This window comes from Tauraco erythrolophus, chromosome 4 (assembly GCF_009769465.1).
Source record: "Tauraco erythrolophus isolate bTauEry1 chromosome 4, bTauEry1.pri, whole genome shotgun sequence".
Taxonomy (NCBI): domain Eukaryota; kingdom Metazoa; phylum Chordata; class Aves; order Musophagiformes; family Musophagidae; genus Tauraco; species Tauraco erythrolophus.
Genome location: NC_141468.1, coordinates 60886342 through 60895718, shown reverse-complemented (window position 1 = coordinate 60895718; position 9377 = coordinate 60886342).

Sequence of the window (9377 nt, the reverse complement as noted above, 5' to 3'; positions counted from 1 at the left end):
TTTCAGAGAAAGCCAGCTAGTGTATTGTGTCCACAGAGCCATTATATGAATTCCTAGGATTATCATTGTAATGGTTTAGGATCCCCAATGTGAATTCCTATAGAGGAAGTAGGTTAAACACATCAGATTAAGCCAGTCACATGCTAGACTGGTGCATGATGGTGATGCACAGAAGAGTATACCATGAATAGAAATCGTAGAGAGGTGATATTCGCTGCCTTGGGAATAGAGGCCTATTTTAAATAGAAAGCAAAACACATACGTCTATTTAGGCTTCTAACTCCATGTTCAGATGTCGAAGAACTGTCCTGATTTTCAGTTGTGCTGAACAGTCAGCATCTCGCATCGATGATGCAGAGATGTAGAGGCTCCAAAAATCTCCGAAAATCTGGATGTCAGTTTTGATGCCTAAATGTGATCTTAGCAGACTAACTTTGACCTCATATAACAACAAAATTCTTAACAGAAATTAAATCAGAAGTCCCAAGGCCAAATGCTGGGCTTATAGGGATTTGCCACTTTCAGTCATTCACTGCAGCTACTGACCACTTGTGAAAATTTCTGGGAAAGGTCTGAAAGCAGAGTTTGCTCATACTATAGCAAATCATGGGAATTGAGGAGTCTACAGCAGAGCAAAGCAGTTCCCAGCAGTGCATTTGGCTCATCCAGCTCCACCAGACCAGGCTCAAGGCCTTGACGATGCCTCTCTGCTGGCTATGTGGGCATCCTTGGCAACACAGACCCCAGCAGGAGCTGGCCAAACATTCCAGCCCGTCTTCCAAAGGTATGGGGGCATGGTTCTCCTTTGTGCTTCTCTGATATATTTGATCCGTGGTTCACTTTGACACAGTGAGCAAGTCTGGCAGGGGGGCACGAGGAAGCATAGCTCAGCCATGCTCCCCGCCTCCATATCAGGGACATAGGACCATGCACAGGAGAAGACAGCTCAGAGGCAGGAATCTCAGGCTGGTTATACCCTGGCTTAAGGGGGTGGCTGGGACATGAGCAGTCCCTCATGCAGAGCTGGTCCTCCTCCCATGAGGACCTCCTCACCACTACTGCGTTGTTTCATAGGACACTTTTCCAGGTTGCTTGTGTCTTTTAGATAAAACTATTCAGTTGTCGTCTTTCCAGTAGCCAGTCTGAAGTGACAAACCACTTCTCTGTCTCACAGACCATTGGGACTTTTCTCTGCAACTGACCTATATTAGTTATAAGCTTCATTCGTTCTGGCCTGTGCTCCTCTCTCTTCTCCCACATGGAGCACATGCACTGCTCCTCCCCCTCAAACAAACACCTTTACACATCCAAGGACATTGTAAAAATAAAATGATCACAACCTGGCCCTCCGGGAACCTCAGTTTTACAGTTTGTCCCGCTCTGATGCCAACAGAATTCACAACCCAGTTCAGGAGAGACAGACAGTGAGTGAGAGAAAGCAGGCAGACACGCACAGACAGAAGGAGACAGAAAAATCGGGGAGAGAGAAAAAGGAGCAGGAGAAAAGAAACAGGGCAACCAGAAGGAATAAGCTACAACAACAGGGAAGGCATGTAAACTAGGAGTCTAGAACTCAACAGAGAAAGGGGGATGAAGTTACAGGGAAGAATAAAAATTTAAAATGATAGAAAGTTGAAGGAAGAGATAAAGAAGGAGATGAAAAAAGACAGAGGAAAGGACAGAAGAGAAAAGAAATGGTCAGAAGGATGAGGGGGGAGGTCAAGCCAGGCAGCAAAAACCAAGGTGGTATCTATGTCATGAGGCAGAAGAACTAAGAAGGTGCCTGTGAATTTGGGCACTGCTTTTTCACGTCTCCTTTTCCATTGAGAGTACACTCTGAGGAAAACGGCAAGAGGAAGAGAAGAAAAGGATAAATAAATGCCTGAGCTGCAATCTTAAACAGCTCCTAGCAGTCAAGCAGGTACTGGAAATAGGCAGTTCACAGGTTGCAAATGCTCAGGTACACGCTGCAGTTCAGCACGCAGGAAACAATCGGTGGCATTTACACTCTCCGGTCCACTGGGTCTCTGTGCACTGGCAGTGAGTCCTGCGTACAGAAAAATGCCTCTGTTTAGTACTGGGGAACTGTGCTCGGATCTCTGCCCTGCATCCTCTCTCACGTCCCAGTAAGAAAATTTCAGCGCCAAACACAAGTGCTGTTAGTCTCTCTTCTTCTCAAATTAACCCCCTTCCTTCCCCCTGCCTGATCCCAGGTCTTGTTTACACTCCAAGGGCTGCCTTGCCTTCCCATGCCTCTCTTTTCCTCACGGTTCTTCTCTAGCCTTGTTCTTTTGTCCCTCTGCTTTATGTCTCTCCTCTTTCCTTATGGCTCTTCGTCCTCACTGCCGTTCATTCAGGTCCCCCTTACACAGGCCTATATAAACACACACACCCCCCTCCCTACACACTCTTTATCTCCATCTCTGTAGTCACCCACACGCCTATTACTGTAGTACCTCTCTGACGCACATCTCTCCCCTACAGACAATTCACCTAGCTCCACACCACACACCCGCCACATCTGCCTCTTTCCTTCCTTCACAGCCTCCCTCTGTCCAGCCAGTCCATTTCTTAGTCTCCTCCGCCGAGTTCTTGTCTTTCCTTCTCTGCAATCCTTCCGCTTTTCTTCTCCCCCACTGCCCATCTGTCTGTCCGTCCCTCCTTCCCACACTTCTCTCCAGCTGATACACATGTACCCCAGTTCATCTTTCTCCCTCTCCCTTTCTTCCCCCCGCTTTACATATTTCATCTCTTTGTGTCTCCTACACACCCAGGCCCACGCTTGCTCTCTCCCATACTGAGAGGAGGCGGCGGCAAAGAATTTGCTGCTGACCGCTGCATTGCTAGGAGGCAAACACATGGCCGGCCTTGTGCAGGCCAGTTTCTGCCTGAGTGCCCCAAGTCACATATCCCCAGCATCATCTCCAGCACTGGGAAAACAGATGGTATAATAAATGAGTGCAGTCTGATAAAAGGAGGAAAGGGTGCCTGCTTCAGATGCCCCTCACCCCCGCAAAGACACACATCCAGCAAGGAGACAGCTCTCTTGCTCTTATACCCGTCCAGTTTTGTGCCAGAACTAGCCAGCTGAACGAGGCACAAGCTCTACCCTAGTACCAGATGGAGAGGAGAGGGGTAGGAGAGGGCGGTAGTAGATAGAAAGACTAGTGCTTTTTTTTCTAACAGCAGCTTATAACCCCAGAAAGAAAAGTACATGGGAGAATCTAAGCAGTCTTAGGATAATGGGGAGGGCGGGCTGTTAGCACAAGAGGTACATCAGAATTGTGGTATGTATAGCTACAAGACCTCCATGTGCAGGGACAGCTAGGAGGAAAAAGGCAAGAGGTAGGGACAGATCTCAAAATGGTTGTGGACCAAGACAGCATCCAGTGACCAGTTCTGTCTTGGTGAAGAGGGAAAGCCACAGTCTTAGCTGGGAGGGCCATCAGGAGCAATAACTCAGTCCACTTAAGGGAAATATCCCCAGGTCTCATAGGTGCAGAAACTAGAGGACAGAGTCTGCACTACTCTGCTTTTGCTCATACCAGAACTGTCCTCCTGTCCTTATCCAGTTTCATGACATTGTCCAAGAATGCTCCTTTACCTCCTCCACTACCTTCCCAGACATCTGCATCCAGAGACTTGCAGCACCCCTTCCTCTACATTTACCTGAGTTACAAGAAACTCACACTTGTTGCCCATTTCCAAACACACCAAGGTTCCTTCCCCACCTAACATTTTCACATTCATTGCAGCCTGATCTCTGTCTGCTGACAATTGCACTGAAAAGCTTTATCTTAACCCTGTAAGACATCTTTCCTAGATACTCTGCTCTGCTGTCTTTTGCAAGCTGATTTTATGCCTGATGCTTCAACTGCAACCTGAATTTCAAAACTTCCAGTTTCACAGTCCCCAAACTGAAGCCACTCAACACCACAAAACCAAAATCCTAGAAATAGCACACAATGGCTGTGCACAACTGTTAGACTAAGAGAAAGTGACGCTTCACAGGGATCAAAATAAATTCGCAGAAGCAGAGAAGGGAAACCAACACAGAAAAGAGATTCCTTCCATGCAGAGCCGAAGGCATTTTTGATTGTAGGTAATTTTATTCATGAACAGAGTGATATCTGTCTGCTTTACATTGACCTCACACACACTGCATTTTTCTAGTATTTGAGGTTAAATATTTATATTCTGGGGACGTCTTCCGCTGTGTGACATCATCGTGAAGTTGTTGTGAGATGCCAACGCTCAAGTTGTAGTGGGCTCTTCCGCTTGGTCAGGTGAGGTGCAGGTTCTCTTTCCATTCCCTGAACAGATGAACATAATGTATTCAGGATGCTGCAGTACAATTAGGCATGAGTTGATGTGCTGTTCCCTCCCCTCCCCCCTGCGCCCCTACCAGAAAAAAAAAAAAAAAGGTTTAAGCAAATAGATCTCCCCAGTTTCTGGCAAAAGAAAATAGAGATAGTGCTGGAACTAATCTTTGTTTTAAATGATACAAAGATGTGTGGGTAACAATTGTAGGCGTCTATTTCCCTCCACTCAGGAATCCCCTCAGAAGAACTGTACTCAATCTGAATTTCCAACATCTCTTCACACTCTTCCACTCGGATAGTCTGATAGTGTCCTTAGCTTACCTACTCTATTTTTTCTGGTCTCACCTGGATATGCTGTCTTCAGCCAGTGCTCCTCACGGTATCACAGCTTGCTGTTCTTATCTCCTCACGCTACTCCTAGGCTTATCGTTCTGGACTCTCGCTATTGCCCTATCAAATCCCAGCATCAACCCTGTCATGCAGACTTCAGCTCACCCTGCCGTGTTCTAATGGAGGCTCTACAGCTTGAACCTCAACTGATGGCTACCACTGACGTCACTCATCATGGCTCTGAATTCCCCAAACTGATCTCGGCCCTGAGATCTTGGCCCTGAAAATCCCTGTTCAGTTAGTTTTTCTCACCACCTGCCCTCCCACCTGCAGTGTCACCCAGCTCTAGCCTGTATCCTCATTTTCCCTCAATGGCTCATGCAAAAATTACTTTTCCTCCCACTTTATTTCCACACATGATCCTACAAGCCAGGAAAAGCCTTACGTCTTCCCACCCTCACACTCTGCCTCAGGTAATCTTTTGGGCTCTTCAAGAAGGAACATAAACCCCACTCTTTCCTACATATTCCTATTCCCCTACTGCTCCTGCATTTGCCCCATTTGGGACACAACAGCTAATCAGTTCTGCCTACATACCTACTCTGTTCACAGTTCCTTACTCAAAGTCCTCATATCATGTATTTCTCCAGTACTTGTGCAAAAAGACTACAGGCTCCACATTTCTCCAATTGATGCATATCTGGCTGGAGGGAAACTCATCAAACTGACCCCATCCCTGACCCCAGCTTGACATGTAGGGTCTGTCATATTTCCTTTTTAAACATTGCCAGATTTGGATTTGATCTCAGAGACCAGGAGAGCGAGCAATTCCAGGCTTCTCTTGACGAACAGCTCTAGGGGAGGAAATATGTGAAGCTGTGACAGAAGAATGAAAGACAGACCCCCAAGGAGTAAAAAAAAATCGACAACCAAAACTCCAAGTCAGAACAAGAACAGCCAGCAACTGTGAATGTTATACTGCAGCAAGCTCTGAAGAGCCAAGATGAGGCTGCCAGGACTTAGCTGGGGGTCTCCTGCCAGGAAATTACACTCTAGACTGAGTAACATCCCTATCTCTCAGGTGACTTCGAAAGAGAGTCACAACAGCTAAAGAGCCCTGAAAAGACTCAAGATTGAGTAGCTCTCTTCTTTTTCCCTCCCCCCAGCATTGTTGTTCCGGGTCAACAGAGCCAAGGGCAACTGGCACAGAAGACATTGTTCTCAAGGCAAGATGACAGCAGGAGGAGGAAATAGGATGCGAGAAGCAGAGATGATGTGCCCTTAGGCTGAGAGAGACGTTGCAGGGGCCAACACGGCCCTTGAAGAGCTCCTGCTCAGACTCCGTCTTTGCTGCAGAAGGTCCTAGAAGTCCCTTAGCCCCAGCTTCCATGAAGTACCATCTGCAGATGGAAAATTTACTCACTAAGAACAAGCAGAGGTGGATATTCTCCATCAAGAAGCAGACAGGAGATAGGAAAAGGACTGAGAATGCATGGGGAGAGAGGGGTCCCATCATACAGGTGTCAAGAATAGGAATAGAATCTGAACATCACAGGCATAGTAATCATTAAAAGCCGAGAAGAGTCTTGAGCGGGGTATGGACTCCCTTGGATCTGTGTAAGCACCAGTAGAAAGCAGTTGCTGCCTACAGAACAGAAATGCAGCGTTTTCCCTGCTGTCAGCACCTGCGTCAGGCTCCTGTTTCTCTTGAGATACAGCTCTTAATTGGGATAGATTGTACGTCTTCTGCTGTAGCCCAGCCCAGCTCCCAGTTTAATTGCTAGTTTATGACTTAGCCTGTTTTGTGCTTTCCACGCTACTTCTTTCCCCACTTAAACTAATAGAATTATAGAAAGTATTGCTGGGAGGACCTCAGGAGGCCACACAGTTTATCCTTCTGCCCCAAGGCAGTATTTCATTTTCAACAACATCATGTGTCTTTTGCTATCAGGTCAGATCGGTCCAAGATGTATAGCGGGTAAAGAAATGAAGCTTACCCAGGGGAGTCAATTGGCATAAAAGACTAAATCCAGCCCTTTAAGTCACTGAAGCTGTATCAGAAATAACCCTGGTCCAAATGGTGTCATTTATCAGATCAGTTTTCTGAAAGATGTCCTTTCTTAAGTTTTAAGTCTCTAAAATGAACAAATCTCTAGAAGGAACTGTTCTGACAGCCTCATTTCAGTGTATTTAATGCTTTATTATGAACAGCAGTGACCACTCCATTGTTAAGACTGAACAGATCTTATCACAGTATGATCAGCTTTGAAACTCCTATTAACTCCCACAATAAAACCTGATCTTTCTGGAATTTTACATCCTGCATTTCACTCCACAGTAGAATATGTCTGGCAAGACAAAACAGAACCATTAAAGCATATTTAAAATGACAACTTTACACAAACAAATTTCCAGTAAAATTTCAGAATGTCAGTCAGCTTCTTAAGGTTCTTTCTTCCAAGACAATTTGACTAAAAATTCCACTTTTGTTTTCTTTTGTCTATTAATCTCTCTAAGAAGAAATGTCTCACAGCCCTGGGAATAGATAATGCAGAAATTAGAAGGATAAAAAAAAATCAGCTGGTACCGTATCAAGCTAAGTAAAGCAGGGCACAAGTGTAACAGGGATTCTGTGCAGCAGAACCATGACGACCAAAGGAAAGATAAGAAGGAGGGACTCCAAGGAGGAAAGAATGTTTTTGTCTAATCAAACAAGGAAGTAGGAAAAAGAAGGACTGTATATCCCTTAAAAATGGTTAAAGGCCTGTTTGTTTTCCTCCCCTTTCTTTTGAAATTTCAGTTCTGGTTGAGCTGGGTCTCTTCTGAGTTGTAAACATCCATGCTGAGCACCTGCAGCACTACACAGCTGGACAAAGTAGAGGAGCTGTAAGAAGACAACAAGCTTCCTGGTCAGCAGACAGGCTTTCTGCCTTCCTCCCACTGTTCTCCACGGTGTCTGTAATTACGAGCGATGGCTAAGGCTATAAGCAGCAAATATGCATCCTCACCCTAAAGATGTGACAGCAACAGTTACTGAATACACTAAGAGAAACCTAATAAAGGCTTCAGACTCTTACTCATCCTTCTTCTCCAGCTCACCTACTCACTACCCTAAACTTCACACAGACACAAAACTGTTTTCCACAGCCTTCCCATATCTGGCTCCCACGTCCTCTACCCACTCTTCACTACTAGCCTCTACAACCAAGGTCACAAATAAGCTAGGAAAACAGCATCAAGCATCACCTGCACCCTGCTGGTATTATATAGCACATTAGCCAGGAAAGACAATACATTATGCTTTTAAAATGCATTCAGAAGGACTGAGATGGTTGTTGTCAAGCATACCATTTTGAAGGACATTAAATTGTGTCTACATTAGTGCTTGAAACAGTCCTGTCAAAAGCAAGTTGGGCAACATGCTTTAGATACAACCTCTTTTCTAATTCTAGTCATGGCCTGTGGAAAGAGGGAAAGGGGCAGTGGGTGAATCCCTACTGCTAGCTAATTAGATCATACATTTCCTCTCTCAGGCAATATATCTTTCCCTGCATGGGATGCATTTTTCTTCACTAACCTCTCAAAAGCAGCTTCCCTATAAATCACAAATCACCACTGCAAGCATTCCCTTAATGAGATCCTCCAGCTTTTGCATTCATTTAATAAAGCAGCGTTCACCGATCTTCATCTTACTGGTGCATTTAGACTGTTTATTTGAAGTTATGGGAGGTCGTTCTGGTGCAGAGAGATTGAACTCCCTGCTTAAAGATTGCATAGGATTCATTTTATCAACCATTCCCAAGGCATTCATCCCCCCTATATACCACATCACAGGTGGCATACACACCTGGCATGCTATTTTCAATACGAAAAAATATCTGTCTTGTGTTGTAATCACATCATCAATAGAACCAGGGGGAAATGAGCTACCAAATCAAAACAAACTTTCTTTAGTTCTTTAGCTAGATCAGCACAGCATCCAAAATAACTCTTATACTTAATAGTCACTTGAGGTATCAGCACCTGCAGGCAAGACTCTGCTCAGCCCATGTAAATCAACAGACACCCCCAGGATTAACAAGAAAACTCATGTAACATACAAATTCCAGTCATGCTAATCCAATTCAAAAAAGAGTGAGTCTTCTAGTTACCCTAAGCCCGTGGAGGAGTCCATCCTTCTTTGGAGGAAGCAAGAGATTTCCCAGCTGGTTCTGTCATTTTTTGAGGTGGCTTCTAGCAAAAGAGCCTATTCATTTTCTTTTCTTGTGGACTGAACTCCTACTTAACCTCTTTAGCTGGTATTCATGCTCTCTAGCTAATTTCCACCATGAACACACTGTCGCCAGTGAAATGAGCCCAGCTGCTTCTCCAGATTCTTGAAGTGCTTCATAAACTCTGCTACAACATCTGCAGCCATATTTCTTACGTTCGATCCAATGTACATTTCCTAGGACTGGGCATAAAAATGGTTATAAAACACACGTATAAAAGTCTTGAAACACAGATTCCTGAAAAGCCTGCCTGAAAAATCATTCAGTGCTTATTCTTTACAAAATCCAGATTCCTTTGCTCAAGGGAGGCGAACATAATTTGGCAGAAGTGAAAGGTAGTTTTGAACTTCTCGGTGTCAGGCTCAGTTACGAGGCAGTACCTTACCACAGATGCTTTCACATACTTCTTTAGCAAAGAGACTCTTACACATGCAACATCAGTACTCCACACAAA